Raw genomic sequence first — 18,278 nt, forward strand, 5'->3', positions numbered from 1 at the left:
TAGGTGTCAAAATTAGGCATTTTCTTTAGGAGAAACTTTTTGTCTTTTGTTTTCAGTTACCATGGTTCTAAACAATTTAGTATTAAGGTGGGCCTTTGATGTTAACGACCTTAGCACATAAAGATTACTCTCTAACTTTGCAGAATAAATCTCAACACCATTTTTGTAAATAAACGCTTTATTCACATTAAAACTCAAAGTATACGATTGTTCTAATAAGCATTACAGAAATCAAGTTCCTTTTTAAATCAGGAACTACACAAACATTCTCCAATAAAAGATAAGATTCCAAACAAATCCCTGTCCTTCCACTGCCATAGTTCCAACCTGCATCGTCATCTCACTAGTCTCCAGCTGTTGCCAGGAACTAATTCCCTAAAATGAAGAACAAACATGGTTAGTGGCGCCTTAATCAGTTATCTAGGCAGTATCAACATTCTCTACTAAACAAGTTTCCAACATGAATAAATCATATTTACCTTGTTTGGTCTTCTTTTCTGCCAAATATTTGGGACAATTTCTCTTCTAGTGTGCCTATTGGTTGTAATGGAAATAGATTCCCTTTATGGCCTTGACCTTCTTGCCTTTTTTAGCAGCAAAAGGTATTGCTTTCCCTTGACCTCCCTTTTTCTTCTTTCACATTTTGGTTCCAGAAGAAAATGGTGCAGACTTCGTCCAAAAGGTCAAACCTTTGTGGAAGTTTTTAGAGGATGAGACAACATTTGCCTCACCTTTCTGTTCCTTGACTTTCATCAAGGACTGGTATGTTTATAGCTCGTTGAGAAGGATGGTTAGGTTGTAATCAAGCTTGTTCATAATAGTGTTGTTGGGTTTTATGTCCTAAAACTCGCAGTTTGTAAAATGATAAACATTTTCTATAATCAATAAACTTATTATTTATTTCATAAATTGTATGAAAGTCTAAATCCAATAAATTAAGACCCATGACTATTGTATGAGTACTTTAACTTTATGTGGAGACATAAGAGTTGATTAGGTTCGAGTAAATAATAAAAAATGATATATGGTACATGAATAAGGTTGGGTACCCATGACTATTTTAGTTGTTACAAAGAGTTGTAAAGTATTACATACGATGTGATCGTAAGTCGTACATATTATGACATGGGGAGTGGAGGCGTCCTATGCAATGAGTTTGCATAAGATCAAGACCAAGAAATAAGTCACTCTTACTTTATAACGTTGTTTATTGTATAAGAATGACTATTTCACCTAGATGACTTAAGTAATTCGATCTTAATCCTGAGCTAACTATGAACTCTTTTTTATTCGGGATTGCCCTTAGATTTGCATAGGTGAGGGTTAGCTCAATAGCGCCAGCTCAATAAGACTCCCATTTCAGGGATAAGATCAGATAGATAGCTGGGGATATCAGGTATAAGACACGCCTACCGAATGTAGGGATAGAAGAAAGGTTGTTCTCTCAAGTACTGAATCCAGGTCTTGAACAAGGGCCCTCACCCTCTACTGGGCTGAGAGAGTTTGTTTAGTGATTGGATCACAAAACAGTTGTTCATTAGAGAATCAGTAGGAACTTGAGGAATAAAATGTAATCTCGGGGGTAAAACAGATATTTGACCTAGCCGTTATTACGAACAACCTGTGAAGGGTTGACTTTCTGATTACGGTTAAATCATGTGGACATAATATATCTATAGTGAGGGGAGTGCAACTATGGGCTTTAGTGGAGTGATCCACTAGTTAACGAACGGGGATTAATCTGGTCCAATGAGTTTAGCCAATTAATCTTGGATCGTTGGAGCCTATGATATGTAGGTCCATGAGGTCCCTCTACTAGATCGTAACGGACTAGCTCTAGAATAGCGTGATAAGTTAATTTGAAACGTTCAAAATAGAATTAAGGGAATTAGTAATTATATAAGATATAATTACGTGTTTAATTTGAGAATTTAACAGAATAGGAGAATTTATATATTTAAATATGATTTAAATATATAAATATGGATATGTGTAAAAATTAATTTAATATTTGATATTAAATTAATTAGTTTTATTTAAAAATTAATTTATGAAATTAATTTCATTTTTTTTTCAATTTTTAAAATCAAAATGGATTTTGGAAATATCATTTTTGATTTTATAATAAAATTGAAAAATTAGAAAACAAAACACAAAAATGGAAAATTCTTGTTTTTCATTATCCATCACCTAAGTTGCTCAAACAAATAGCATCTTTGCCTTGTCTTCTCCTAGCATGAGCTACAACTCATGCAACTCTCTCTTTTGCATTTAATCTGCAATATAACGAAGAGATTGAAATTCGGGCATGCAATCTATAGAGAATTTTAGAGAAAATCCGGGTTGAAGAAAGGGTTCTTTAACAAGATTACTGTAGTGAGCATTTCTTCTTCATCCCTTGATTCAAGCTTGTTTTGAGTCCCACAACCCAATCTCGAGCACCAAGAGAATAGTGGGGAAGATCTTGAGGTGGTATGCAACAAGATTTGGAGAAGATAGCAGCTGGAGAAGAAGCTTTGAAGAAGTTCTACAAGAGGTATGTCTTGAAACTCACTTGTTTTCTACAAGAGCATGCTTTATATTTTGCCAAAATTAGTGAATTAGAGTGCTTAGATGATCCTTGTGCTTTCGTTGTTGCTAATACAATCCTACATGTGTTTCTATGGAACTGAAGGAAAATTTCAAGTAAAGTTTCCATGATGAAGCTAACCTAATTGGCCTCATCAATGACCCAATGTTAAAGTAAATCATCATATTCATAATATGTTCATGAACTGATCTCCCTTCTTTCATCCGGGCATTTAAGATAAACTTGAGAGCATCATGTTTGAGTTGTGTGGATGGTTGTTCATCCCCTTAGGGATTCCATGATCTCACAGGTCATAAGTATGGGCTCATGTTTCTTGGCCAAAACTTCAGACAAGCTAACCAAGATACACGCTCGGGCTTTTTCATTCTCCTTGACCCATCACATATATGCCTCTCGAACATTTCAGGATGTATTGACAGTTTAGACTTGAGGACACTTCTCAAGAGGACGAATCGCAAGTCATCGATAATGAGTATAGAATTAATAGTTTTTTTCAACTCGTATAGTTATTGCCATTTAACTTATCAATAGAAAGCAGGTTTAAAGTAGCACTCGTCATTTTAAAATTGTTGAAATCATACAATTTATTTTCAAATTGCTAAAACCATACATAAATGTTCTCTCCATTCACCTTATTATTGACCTATGCAAACACCACCCATAGGAGAACACTAGCAAAAATGTCTCGAGGCTGAGTATAAATCTCACGGTGTAACTTTATAATATAATGCATGTATCTTTATAATATAACATTTATATTAAAAAAAAAATGATACATGAACAAAATGTATATCCTATGGTGGAATTTTTCTAAATTACATACATCATGACATGTTGGAATATAGAAACATGAAGTGGAAGAAAACAGGATCATTAAGCATTCTAATTCCTCAATTTTGACATCAAAGTAAGCATGTTCATAGGGTATCAAGAGGGTTTTATTACATATCTTTGATGATCCTCTTCTTCAATGAAATACAACTGCAATCTTCTCCATTGCAGGTTGCAGGCTGTGGACCACCATTAGAACTTTCCTACTATTCTCTAGGAGCCTAATTTCTTGAATGCCTAATCAATGTTTGGCCTAAAATCTTTTGGTTTGGATGTTTGGAGGTTGGATTGGAGTTTTGGGAGGAGTTGAGCTACTGTCCATTTGGTTTGAGATTGATTTAGACAAGAATTTTGATAATTTTTTTGGGTTTTTTTAATACTTTTTTATTACCCACTAAGTATCGACTTAATTATTGATTTAGTTGTGACACAGAAGGTTGGATTTTAAGGTTTAAAGCTGTTGTCTTGGCATTAGAGTTGTTGGGTCGTTTTGATGTTGTAGCTTGAGGTGATGTTTAGATCAACACACTTTGGGTAAGTTTATTTGATTTGAATAAATTGATGACTGAATTTAGGTCTAAAGGTTTAAATTAATTTTAGTTCTTGTCCGAGGATCTAATTTAAAGATTGTGGAAACTAGAAGGATTCACTTGCTTGGATAGATATTCGGGCTTGAATTTGAAGTAAGTGATTTACTATTGGTGAATAGACTAGAAGCATGTTTCTATTGTGATGGAATGTTCTGCTACGATTGACTTTTAAATGATTGTAGAGACTGTACCTGAATCTCATGAGTTATGCTACTATGTTTATTATAATATGATATGGTTTGTTATGAACTTGGACGATGTATGTTGCATATTGGATTGATAGTGGCTGTTAGCATCTCTATTGGACTGTGTTCATCCCTTGAGTTTGTTTCGGCGTCCTTATGGGATCGTCACCTACGATTATGTTATTATGTCTCTTCCAAGTCACTTCTGCTCCTTATGCCTATGCCTATATCGAGATGCACACCTTTGTCTTGATAGGGATACTAACCTGGACACCTAATGGGCCCAGTAGTGAGTCACTTATTGGATATTTTTATACCCACTTTTTTATCTATAATTATTTTTAGGTGAAGGAACAAACATAATAGCAAATGACAAGAGGAATCTGTGATCAGGCCTTGGGACTTGACAACGCTTCCGCATATGTTTTTCTTATGTTTTCAAGTTTTAGCTTTGTAATTAAACCTTTAAATTCTTTGAATATTTCATTCATTTTTTTATTTAAAATTAAAATTAGAGGTACCCGAACAGAGATTTTATGTTCTTTTTATAGGTTTTATAAGAAAAGTTTGCTTTATTCTTTAGAATTTAGTCAAATTTTGTGAAAATGTTGTTTTGAGATTTATGCATACATGAAGTAATGGTCCAATCCCCATTCTAGAAAGTCTGGTTGTTACAAGAGCATTTGTTGCACAAGCAAGAATTTATTTTTTTTCAACTTGTGTTATGTGAGTGCAAAAGTTGGATATATGTTTAGCCCAATTGGGATTAATTTTTGCGTTGGGCATCTTGAAAGCCCTAGGTTTTCTTTTATGTGATATGGATATGTCCTTAGGAGGAGGAAAGTGAAAAAAGTGATAGAAAATCAGAGAGAAACACTACAAGCAAAAGAAGGTCTCCCAACGCCTATACTCACCGTCGGAAGATAGGGTCTCTCCCGACGACGTAAGGGACCGTCAGAAGTTCCTAAGGAACTCCTGACGATGTAAGGGACCCGTCGGAAGATAGGTCCTATCTCCCGGCGGTGAGACATTACCCGTCAGGGGTTATAGTAACTCCCGACGAGGTAATTTATTCGTCGGGAGTCAGTAAAGAACTCCCAACGAATCTGAAAACCCTAGCCCTTTCGACGTATATATTCCAGATCAGGCAAAAGCCCTTTCTTCTTCTTCCACAACCTGAAAACCCTAGCCCTTTCAACGTACGACTGCGCGATCCCGCCGTCTCTCGTCGTCTCCATCTTCATCTTCGCTGTCGCTTGCCCTTTCTTCTTTGCCGTCTCCATCTTCATCTTCGTCGAGCCCTCTCCATCTTCACTTGCCCTTTCTTCTTCCGTCTCCATCATAAGGTTGTAATTTTTCCCTCAGCTTTTAGAAAACTTATATTCAACATCTTTATGCTTGTCTATTTTGATTGATACATCTTTGATTTTGTGTAAAGCTTGAGTTTGAGTTTTATTTTGTGTAAAATCAACATCTTTGATTTTGTGTAAAGCTTGAGTTTGATTGAAATTTGATTTTGTGCTTGTCTACTTTACTTGTCTACTTTGTTTGATTTTGTGTAAATCTTATACTTTCATAAGGTTGTAATTTTTACCTCAGCTTTTAGAAAACTTATATTCAACATCTTTATGCTTGTCTACTTTGCTTGATTTTGTGTAAAGCTTGAGTTTGATTGAAATTTGATTTTGTGCTTGTCTACTTTGTAAAGCTTGTCTACTTTGTTTGATTTTATGTAAAGCTCATACTTTCAATTCTATAACGAGTTAGTCTAAAATTAGTAATTCAATATGAATACAAATATTGGTAACAATATTCTTAACTTAGTTTGAGAGTAAAAAAAAAATTAATTATTAATCTAAACAATTTTTCCAAATTATACTTAAAGAAATTCTTCAATGGCTCCCTATTGTTTTTATTTACAAACATCCTTTAATGGTTCCAATTTGAAATTTTTTTTTTAGTTTAAGTGTCACAGGCAATTAAAGAGGGAAATTGAGGCCTCTTTTGGGATTTGGATTTGGATTGCTATCGGAAAGAAGAGAGAAGCTTTGGGCATTTGGATCGCTTTGTTTGGGATTTTAGGAATCAGTGAGTTTGAAGATGGAGAAGACGGTGAGAGTGAAAACTCGTTAACTCTTTTTTTTCCCAATGGTTGTTAGAATAAAAATTTTGATGTTGTTCAGAGAATATTGAGGCCTCGTTTTCCCAAAATTTACAAAACTACCACTAGATTTAATGGCTTTTTGATTCCTAGTTAAGTTAAAAGATATAGGTTCTTCATCTAAAAGTTAAAAATTAAACCTATAATGGACATAAACCTATGTATACATCACCTCATCACCTCGAATAATTTTTTTATTAAATTAATCAAAATTCCTGCTTAATAAAGACTTTGTACTTTGTCCCCTAATACAGGTCATTGTTTTGGATTACAAGTTGGTGAGAAAAGATTTATTTTTAAGGATGAATAAAGAATGGATTAGACTAAGGAATAAGTTGTCAGTGGAGTATAGAGAAGGAGTATCCCAGTTTTTAGGTATGGTGAAGTTTCATGTTAATTATTTGGGATGAATAAGATGTCCATGCAAGAATTGTATGAATTCAATTTGGGAAAAATTAGATATCATAACGATATCTATTAACATATAGAATATCTCTCTCATACTGCATACTGTAAATGGGTATATCATGGAGAGCCATCAAACTTATCTAGAGGTTTAGAAAGTCATACAACTCATTCAATGCAAAATGTTGAAGTAGATAGTATAGAGGGTAATGTTGTCGAAGAAAATGAGATGTTGAATCTTATAAACGATTTACAAGTTTCAATTGAAAACGGAGATGAAAATGAAGAAGAGATTGAGAATGAAATGTCTTCTAATGGCCAAGAAAGAGATACAATGAACTTATTCAAGGATTTAATGATAGAAGCACGTAATGAACTATACCCTGGTTGTTCGCAATTTTCGTCCTTGAGCTTTTTAGTGAAGTTGATGCATATTGTAACGCTTAATTTTATTTCCTTGTTATGCATGTACTATGATGATAGCTAATGTGCTACAAGCTCGTGTCCCCGGAAACAGCGCCATAAACTTGTAACGATTAATTTTATTTCCTTGTTATGCATTCACTATGATGATAGCTAATGTGCTATAAGCTCATATCCCCGACAATGGCGCCATAAACTTGTAACGATTAATTTTGATGATTCTATTTACAGCATTCGAACAAATATGAATATGGATGAATGAACGACAAGCTCATGTTGCCATAAACTTGATGACGTAAAGATGGAGATGGAATGTGGATGTTGTGTTATGTTTATTCACACTTTATGCGACACTACTTCTAAATATGCGTTGTTAACTTTATGCTTGTAGTATGCTATGGAGTAATGTGTTGTCACAAGTTTCCTTGCACTGAAACCAAGTATAATTCCAATGCAAGTTTCTCAGAGTAATCCGAGGTCGAACACAGAGATTGTTTTCATTAGTGCGTTACTTTTGTGATATATGTGACCGGTTTTACAATTACTAAAAGATTTGGTTTGTACATGAATTTAAATTTCGATAAACATAAATTGCGATAATAAAAGTGCGATAAAAGTAAAGTCCTAAACTATTATGATACAAGATATAAGATTCATGATACATGATACTGAGTTAGAGACTGACTGTGAAGTTATACAAAGGATCGTTGTATGCGATGAAAAGTCTTTATGGATGAATCAGAAAGAGAAAGAATAATTAGTAAAAACATCGCAAGTTTATTAATTGCGTTAAAGATGCAACTAAGGTTCCGCTTTCCCTTGGCATACACCTCTCGGTGATCGGCCATGTTCCCATATCTCTATGGTGAAACAGGGATGAACGTGATGAACGTAAGGTTGCTTCCATCTCTGGAAATACTTCTCGCTTTAGTTAACGCATTCTTCCAACCCTCTCTCGATAGGCGGAATAGCATCTTCACTTCTGCTCTCACAGGTGAAAATATCATCTAGCATGCTTTAGCTAAACATAATTATTTCTTAACACATATTAATTTACTTGCTTAATTCTTACTACTTAACCAGAGGATTAAGAAAACATCATAGAGAAAGTGAATCATGGTTGAATGGAAATAGACAGAGAGATGATAATGGAAATGACCATAACATTTAATACTATGATTAAACGTCTGATACATGGTGTGAATGATAGAGTAAAGAAGATGAGTACAAGTGATGAAAAAGAGAAACAAACAAATACAGAAGAGTGTCAACGTCTTGACACAGATCTAGACGAAGGTTTTGCTTGCCGGTGGAATGGATGAAGAGAAGAGCTTCCCTCTCAGGCTTGCTCGTCTGGTAGAAGTGACCTTCGTGTAGAGCTTCAACGGTGGGGATTGAAAGGATTCTTTTCCAGGAGACTCACCTCTCGGCCTTGTCTCTTAATTCTTCCTGGATCTACTTTGATTAGACACTCAGACCAGTCTCTCTCTCAGATCAGTTTATACACGTTTCTATATATTCTTGAATATACAAGTATCAATTCTCCCGTATCGAGTATATCTTTCAATGGAATTACAGACGCTATTTATAGGCGAAGCTTTGACTCTTTGTAGTGTGGTCCCCACTTTATTGTTAAGGCAGTTCCTGAAATAGTGGAGTGAATATTTCTTCTGTTACGTAATCAATCCCATCAGAAATGCACAACTAACAGCTGTACACGCGTTTGAATCCTCCACAATTGCGTTGCTCTTTACATCTTCGATCGTTTGCCAGCATGCGGTGTTGTTTTTTATTACCGCATGCGATTGAAATTGCGTTGATCACAAAGCTCTAGATTGATTGTCGCATGCACCGTCATTGCGTTGATCGTCTCTTCATTCTTGATTGACGGGCACAATGCGATGTAGATGCATTGTTCAGTTTATCTTTGAGCCATGAATGCATGCGGTGAATTGATTTCCTGCAAAACAGACTTGAAACATTCTATTCTACCATCGTAATAGTGTCAATGGGTGTATTGACGACAATTTATAATTCTCGCATTTATTAGCCAATTTCCATACTATCGACGCAACTTTTCTTTCTTTTAGCCTTAATATCTAAATAAAACAGTATAAATAACTTGTATTTCTACAAGTTATCACACCCCCCAAATTTAGATATATGCTTGTCCTCAAGCATATCGTCTACGAAGACAATATTGCTAAATTCTTATCCTAAACTTTGCGTCGATTGGTTGCTCGGAATGCTCCATCTAGGCAACATTACTTAACAACGCAATTTTCTTCTATCCTTGATAATTCATAACAAAGCCCTACTTTATTCTTCTATACAACAAATTTCTGCTCAAAGATGCTTTTCTAGTTTTAAAAAGAATGTGTATTGTATCGGAAAGAATTTGCAGATTTGCAACAATGCCCCGTTTGTGGTGAGTCTCGGTACAAAGTTAATGATTGGAAGGGAAAAAAATACCACATAAGGTAATTCGTCATTTTCCATTCATACCGAGATTAAAACAATTATTTGCATCAAAAGAAGGCACTTCTAACATGAGATGGCATAAAGATAAGCAAGTTGAAATGGAGGATATATTGCGACATCCAACTGATGCAGAGGGGTGGAAACATTTTGACTGTGAATATCCTTATTTCGGTTTAGATCCCTAAAATGTTCATTTGGGATTAGCTTCAGATGGGTTCAATCCGTTTGGAAATATGAGTATTTCTTATAGTATGTGGCTTATGGTGATAATCCCTTATAATTTGCCCCCTTGGAAATGCTTGAAGGAAACAAACTTCTTCATGTCTTTGCTCATTCTTGGTTCAAAATCTCCTGGAAAGGAAATTGATGTATACTTGCAACCATTGATTGAAGAGTTGAAAGAATTATGGACAATTGGTGTGCAAACTTCTGATTCTGTTACTGGTGAGTTTTTTCAACTATATGCTACCTTATTATGGACTATTAATGACTTCCCTGCATACGATGACCTATCTGGGTGGAGTACAAAAGGTTATCAAGCATGTCCCATTTGCAAAGAAGATAATTCATCCTTAGGGATAAGAGGGAAAATATCATTTATGGGATGATGTGTTATTTTATTAAGTGGAAATATGGATGATATGGGTTGATGGAATTGCGTTGTGCACTCAAGTTTCCCCAGCAGAATTCAAGTGTAAATTCCTCTGAGTTTCCTGGTAAGTCCAGGGTCGAACACAGAGACTTGTGAAAATAGATTGTGTTGGTAATTTTTTATGAAAACTTTGTGGTAATTGATAAAATAAATAAAGTGTTTGGTTTGTCGATTGCGTTGATTAAAAATAAATAAAAAATGCAGCGAAATTTGAAAAGAGTTGGTAAACGGGAAATGTGATGAATATGCGGTGAACGGGTTGAGAAAGATTTCGGCTAACACTCCCTAGAATGCGTTCATGCTTGCGATCATGCAACATGCATACAATAGTAAACCACCTCTCGGTGCGAATACCACGGCTTTTAAGACTACAATGCATGCGATAAATATGCAATAAGTCTACAGGGTTTACACATAAACCTCTATATTTATGCGATGAAAACATGACATTCACACAAATATGCAACCACATAATATCATTCTCATTCTTAGGATGCATGCGATGCAAGTTGACAAACAAAGCTTATCTCTAAGTTCCTATCTCTTGTTTATGTAAGCCTAATCTTGCTCTCTCGAGTTCAGATTCTAACCTAGCTCTCTCGAAACATTAGGTTCTTTCTTTAGACTCTCTCTCGAGTAACTCTAAAGGGTATTTTGCACAGCATAAAACAAGACCATCGCAAGCAGTGAACTTCCTAGGTCATGTTAGCTTAGTTCTTCTCAACCCATTCAACTAGTTTAGCTACTCATGCGTATTAAGAGAGTGAGCAGATGTAGAAATAGAACTTCCATTGAATAGATATGAAGATGAAGTATAAAATAGTAATGCAAGTGTAGTAAAGAGCCTGGTAGCAATTTCTTGCTACTAGGCGTTTACACTGTTTCTACTCGTGATCTAAAGATATTCTCACTCTCGTGAGAGTCGGCCCACTCTCTGCTCTTACACCCCAAGGTTCTCTCTCAAGTTGCCCTGGGCGATCTCTGGTGCCACCACTCTTCTCTTGCTCCGCCTTAAAATGGAAGAAAACTAAGAACAGAAGCAACTGGTTGTAAAGACGATGAACTGGTTATATATATCGTGAACCCCTTTTCTGAAGAATGCACTTGGTATTTATAGAGCATCAATGGTGAAAGGAGACTTCTCTCTCCCGATTGTATAGATGGGACAGCTTTAATTCCTGATTGATGCATCGAATAATTATCACCGATAAAGCTGAATGTACTTCGTGACCGTTATCAACTGTCATCTTAATTTGGATTCGACTGTCATTAGCTTTCTGTCCCATCTCTCTTAATTGGCCTTTCACCCAGATGCGCCCACCATGTTGCGCTGACCAAGTTGCGGTGAAGTTGCGCTCGACCAATGAATTCCTATGATCGCAATCTTTGCATTGTGTTAATACATATTCTGCACAAAAATACAAAAATCAATAGTTCTAATGCGCTGAACGCATGCGACCACAATATTATAGAATTTATGCTTAATGGACGCAATTTAACATATTTCATCAACACAATCCAAAATTGTTTAAGAACTTAGCACTATGATAATGTGCATTTCTACCCGTTATCATGAGACATCGACGTTATCTTCCAGAGAATCATAGTTGATGCTAAAGTAAGTAACATGATGGAAAAGTTGAACGTTGACCTCTTCTAATCATAATAAATGGAGAAGAGATCTTACAACAAATAAATACATTGAACTTTTCTGTGCTTAGCAAACATCCATCGAAGCAAGATAAAAAAAGAAAACGAATTCTAAACTGGACTAAGAAAAGTATTTTTTTTTTCAACTTCTATATTGGTCCAGACTATTGTTACGACATAAATTAGATGTAATGCATATTGAAAAGAACATATGCGACAATTTGGCAGGCACATTGTTAAATATTGAAGGAAAGACAAAGGATACAACGAACACTTGATTAGACTTACAGGATTTGAAGATAAAAAAGGACCTACACTTGATACAGGTCAATAACAGATTTGTAAAACCACATGCAATGTACACATTAACTAATAATGAACGGATTTCGTTTTGTAAGTATTTGAAATCAATGAAATTTCCTGATCGATTTGTGTCTAACATATCACGATGTGTGAATGACGAAGATGGAAAAATATCGGGGCTAAAAACACACGACTTTCATGTGTTGCTTCACAGACTACTCCCTATTGGTATTCGAGCATACCTACCAAAGAACGTATGCACTACTATTATTGAATTGTGTACATTCTTTCGCGATTTATGTGAAAAAACAATACGTGTAAGTGACCTGAACAGACTCAAGCAGACATCATAGTCATACTTTGTAAATTGGAGAAAATATTCCCGCTTGCCTTCTTCGATGTAATGGTACACCTTGTTGTTCATCTACCATATGAAACCAAAGTGGTGTGTCCGGTTAGTTACAGTTGGATGTATCCTATTGAAAGAAGTTTAAGAACATTAAAACAATTTAGACGAAACAAAACACGTCCTGAGGGGTCTATAGCGGAAGCATATGCAATGAATGAATCATGGAACTTCTGCTCGAGATATCTGAGTGGGATTGGGACGAGATTTAATAAAGATGAAAGAAATGATGATAACATTCCCGATCATGAGATATTTGGTGAATTTCAATTATTTAGGCAGAAGGTATGACCATAGAGGCATCAACTTTACAAACACTGTCAGCAAAGGAAAAGCATATCGCACATTGGTACATTCTCAACAATCGTAAAGAAATAACAAACTATCGCAAGTATGTTTCGAACATTATAGATTTCTAAGTTTTAGGATAAATTCTTTAATATAACTTTCAAATGATCAATTTTCTAGTCAACACTTGAGGTTAATTTGTCTTGAAGCTCAAAGTCCCTCTAACTTATATATAAGACATCAACACAAATTTCCCGATTGGTTCAGATCTCAGGTATACATAGTATTGGAAGTTGAGAGATGATTTCTTTTCACTTGCAATGGTACCTTCGTCTGAGGTGCGCTCTTACAATGGATGCATTGTTAATGGGGTATGATTTCACATTATAGAGCGTGATAATCGTTGAGCTACACAAAATAGTGGAGTCCTAATGGCTGGGGAGATTAGAGGGAATGGAAGTGTGGATAAAAATTTCTACGGTGTCATAGACGAAATATTAGATTTTTAATATGCAAACAGAAGACGTGTTTTTATGTTCAAGTGTAGATGGTTTGACAAAGATAACAACAAAAGTAATAGAACACATATGGATTTAGGATACAAATCGGTCAATAGATCGCGCTTTTGGTATGTCAATGAGCCTTTCATCATTGTTATCCAAGCACAACAAGTCTTTTACATTGATGACATAAAATATGGTAGAAATTGGAAAGTTGTTCAAGTAGTCCAAAATAAGCAAATATGGGATATACCATAAGTGGATGATGTTGAAAATGAACAACTAGATTTACTAGAAATTGTTGGTGGAGGCCGAGTGGATGAAACTATTGAGGAGATTACTTTATGCAAAGTTGACGTTGATCCTATAGTTGTGGAAAGACCAATTATTTGACATGGCGATGATGACTTCATAAACAATGATGAAGAACAGTTATCTCCCAATAACAGTTCAAGTGCTGATGAATAATTTCATTTATATGACGATGATGAGTAATCATGTATCTACTCAATTCTCTTTCTTTGTTTACACGTATTTCATATTAATTTTATATTGTTTTTTTTTTTTGTGTGTTTGTATAGATATGATGTCAACCCCTAATAGGCAACAGGAGGTTGATGAAGAATTCCAAGAGCAAGAGATATATCTAGGCAACACGGGATCTTCTGTGGGAGACACTTCAGGTTAGTATATTTTGAAATATATTCAGTTAACTGAAACACATCCTAAATTATGTTTTAAATTTTTTATTCCTAAGATAGTAGCTCAACATCCAATTTAAAAAAACGCGAGCATTCGCAGAACATCGAGTTGGAAAATACGTCGAAAAATATGGCAGAATTCCAATCGTGATAAATGAGGAGGAGACGAAGCTGATTTCTCAACATTCAGTACGATTTAGTAATGTGATTAGTGTCGCCGTCAGATCTACATTTCCAGTACGATGTCGTACTTTTGCTGAGGTTCCAAACGAGTTTTAGAATTGGCTAAGAGTCAATTTTCGGTAAGTTAAAAGTTTATTCTTTTAGAGTCAATTGTAAGCTAAGAGTCATGAATATCATATATGCTAATTCTTCTTTTATTCTTTTGTAGCATCATTTTGTGCTTGATCTATCCACTTAATGACTTAACCCTTTTATAGAACATCAAATGCAAAACTCCTTCAAAGAATTTAGAGTAGATTTTCACAGATATTACAGGAAATGTGGCAATCCTCAGCAAGCACGTGCCAGCTAGTTAAAAATAGACTAGAAGATTGGTATTTTTTGTGTGACCACTTCGAGAGTGAAGCGTTTCAGGTTAGAATAATCTCCTACGTCTATTATTTACTTCATTTACTATTATATAATATATGTTTTTTTTTTGTTTTTTTGTTTGAATGTAGGAAATATCGAAGACGAATAGGAAGAATAGAGAGAAATTACCGTTCGACCACGTAGGTGGATCAAAGTCATTCCTGCAAATTTAATCAGAATTGTAGGCAAAGGAAGGTCGAGAAATAGGACATGTTGACCTATTTAGGGAAACACACTCTAAAGGTGGCAAATTCGTGAACCAGGTAGCTAAAGATGCACATGTAATCATATTTGTTTTACTTTCGTGTTGTTTTTCATTTGTACTTCAGTCGCTCGTACTTACACATTTTATTAATATGTTCATAATCAAATGTTAGAATTACAATCTAACCCCATTCTAGAAGGTTCTCAACTACTAATAGGGGATGAAATCTATAAGACGGTTTTGGGTAGACAACCTGGATATTCAAAAGGCCTAGGTTGGGGCCCTAAACCTAAGCAAAGAAGGATAGCAGCTCATCATGTTTGTCATCTACTCAAGGAACAAAGAGGGAAGTGAGGGAATTGAGAACCAATTTCGAACAGTCTCAGTCGAGGATTAAGGAACTTGAAGACGTTCAAAAACAAATGAGAGAGGATCATGCAAGACAAATGGAAGAAATGAAAAGAATGATTAAAGACATGATACGATCTCAGAGAGGAGGACCATCGAATTAGGTATGATTACTTCATTATTTAGTTGTCTAATATGTTGCTATCCTACAGTTATGGTAGCAAAGTAACTATGTCTTAGTAGCTTTATCATAAAGAATTGTTGGCTATCCTGCAGTTATGGTAGCAAAATAACTGGATTTTTGTAGGATTTTTGTCGTTATTGTGTGTGGGGGGTGGGTCGAACTTAGAGTTTTTATGTGTTTATGAAGTTTAGTTATGTGTGTTCGTTCTTGTTTATGAAGTTTGAATATGTTGTGGGGTGGATAGAGTTCCGTTATAATCATTTTGGAGTTGAAATTGTAAGTTTTTGTGTGTTTTTTTTTATATTTATGAGCATCGGGAATGTCGTTGGGTGTGGGTAGAGTTTGGTTATACTCGTTTTGTCATTCAACTTGGAGTTTTTGTGTGTTTATGCATGTTTATGAATGTTCGAGCATGTTGTGGGTTTTTGTGTGTTTTTTATGTTTATAAGCATTAGGAATGTCGTGGGGGTTGGGTAGAGTTTGGTTTTACTTGTTTTGCTAGTTGAACTTGAACTTTTTGTGTGTTTATGGATGTTTGAACATGTTGTGGGGGGTGGGTCAAGTTTGGTTTAGAATTTTTTGGGGGGAAATATTGAGTTTTTTTGTGTGTTCGTTGGTGTCTATGAAGTTTGAATGTTGTGCGGGTGGGTAGAGTTCGGTTACAATCGTTTTGGAGTTGAACTTGTAGGTTTTTGTGTGTTTTTTTTTATGTTTATGAGTGTCAGGAATGTCGTGGGGGTGGGTAGAGTTTGGTTATACTCGTTTTATCATTGAACTTGGAGTTTTTGTGTGTTTATGCATGTTTATGAATGATTGAGCATGTTGTGGGTTTTTGTATGTTTTTTATGTTTATGAGCATCAACAATGTCGTAGGGGTGGATAGAGTTTGGTTACACTCGTTGTGTCATTGAACTTGAACTTTTTGTGTGTTTATGGATGTTAGAACATGTTGTTGGTTTATAGATGTTTATGAAGTATGAATATGTCATGGGGGGTGGGTAGAGTTTGGTTATACTCGTTTTGCTTGTTTTGCCATTGAACTTGGAGTTTTTGTGTGTTTATGGATGTTTATGAAGTTTGAATGTGTTGTGGGGGTGGATCAAGTTTGGTTTAGATTGTTTTGGGGGAAAAGTTTGAGTTTTTGTATGTTCGTTGATGTTTAAATATGTTATGGGAGGTGGGTTGAGTTTCGTGATACTCGTTTTGGAGTTGAAGTTGAAGTTTGTTGTTTGTTTCTGCAAGTTTATAACATTTGAATGTTTTTATTTTGTTATAGGAAGCTGTTCGAAGATGAAGTTGGATGATTGTTGAAGATGTTGTGTTCCAGACATTGTTTTCTTTTCTGTATTTTTGAAGACATATTTCATGACATTGTTTTCATCTTATTTTTTTCATGTATTTTTTCAAGAAAAAATTCTTTTATAAACTATCTTGTAACTTTTATTTTATTTATTATAGTATGGACTTCGTTTTGTTCGTTTTCTTTATTATGTGAATCTATTTCAGTTGGTTAATGATGCTTTACAGGTTATTCAGATCAAATTAAAAAATATTACAAATTATAAATTAAATAATATTAAAATTCAATAACCAACCAGTCAAGGAACTCCCCACGCATTACTGAGCCGTCGGGAGTTAGTGCGAATGATAGATCTCGTCGGGAGTTAAGGAACTCCCCATACACTACTTGGCAGTCAGGCATTCCACGAGATCCCGACGAATAAAAGAGCCTATCAAGAGTTAGTGGAACCCCCGAAGATGTTCAATGACTGTCAGGAGTTCCCTAACTCCTGACGTCGTACAATTGGTGTTGGGAGTTTGTGAACAACTCCTAACGCCGCCCTTTCCAGCATCGGAAGTTCCTCTCCCGATGGATTTCTACCAACCAAAATCCTGACGATTAGTACGACATCGAGAGAGGATCTTCCTACGCGTTTTCCACCATTTCCCGCTGATTTCAGGTGTTTAGAGAAGCCCGATTTCTTGTAGTGAAAGAGAGTTGTGCAGTTCGGTTTTTTAGCAAAAACTTCAACAAAGTTTACGATTGTTAGAGTTTCAACCATTTGATCGTGCTGATTTTTTGTCAGCTTGTTGGGGACACATAGGTTGAACGATTGATCATTGTTTTGAGGTTTGGTTTGTCTGCAATTGCTGCTGTACAAAATTTCTAAAGCTGGGTGATATTTTTCATTCTTTTATCTTTCAAGCGTTGATTTCTTATGTATGAAAGTATTGGTGGATTGTAAATCTTTGTATGACTGGTTTAGGTTCTTGTTTCCTCAATTTTATCATAATAATATAAGTTGACAATGATGGACTTCTCAAAAGTCTCATAGTTTTTACTTTTCACAGATAAGGGGTTTTCCACATATAATTCGTGTGTGTTATTTGTTTTTATTCTTCCAAAATTTTATGATTTATTGTTGTCCATTATTAATTGATTGCTTGGTGATAATTTGATGACTAATTTATGGTGCATTGGAGTACTATTGTTTGGTTGATTGTATTGGATGTGATCCTAGTGGGTTGTTGATATTTAATTTGAGTCATATCACTAGGAAACTTCAAACAATAAAAGATTCAAACAATGGCAGCAAAAAACGATCATATCAAGAAATTAAAACCTACCAAGAGAACCACTTATTTGACTTGTCTTATCTAAACTCAAATAGAAACAAATAAGGATTGATTTGATTAATTAATTGTTGGGTGGAAATTTAATTTTCAAAAGTAAGAGGGAACAAACTTTTAGTGGAGAATCCCACATTGGAAAATTTTGAT

This window comes from Benincasa hispida, chromosome 11 (assembly GCF_009727055.1).
Source record: "Benincasa hispida cultivar B227 chromosome 11, ASM972705v1, whole genome shotgun sequence".
Classification (NCBI taxonomy): Eukaryota; Viridiplantae; Streptophyta; class Magnoliopsida; order Cucurbitales; family Cucurbitaceae; genus Benincasa; species Benincasa hispida.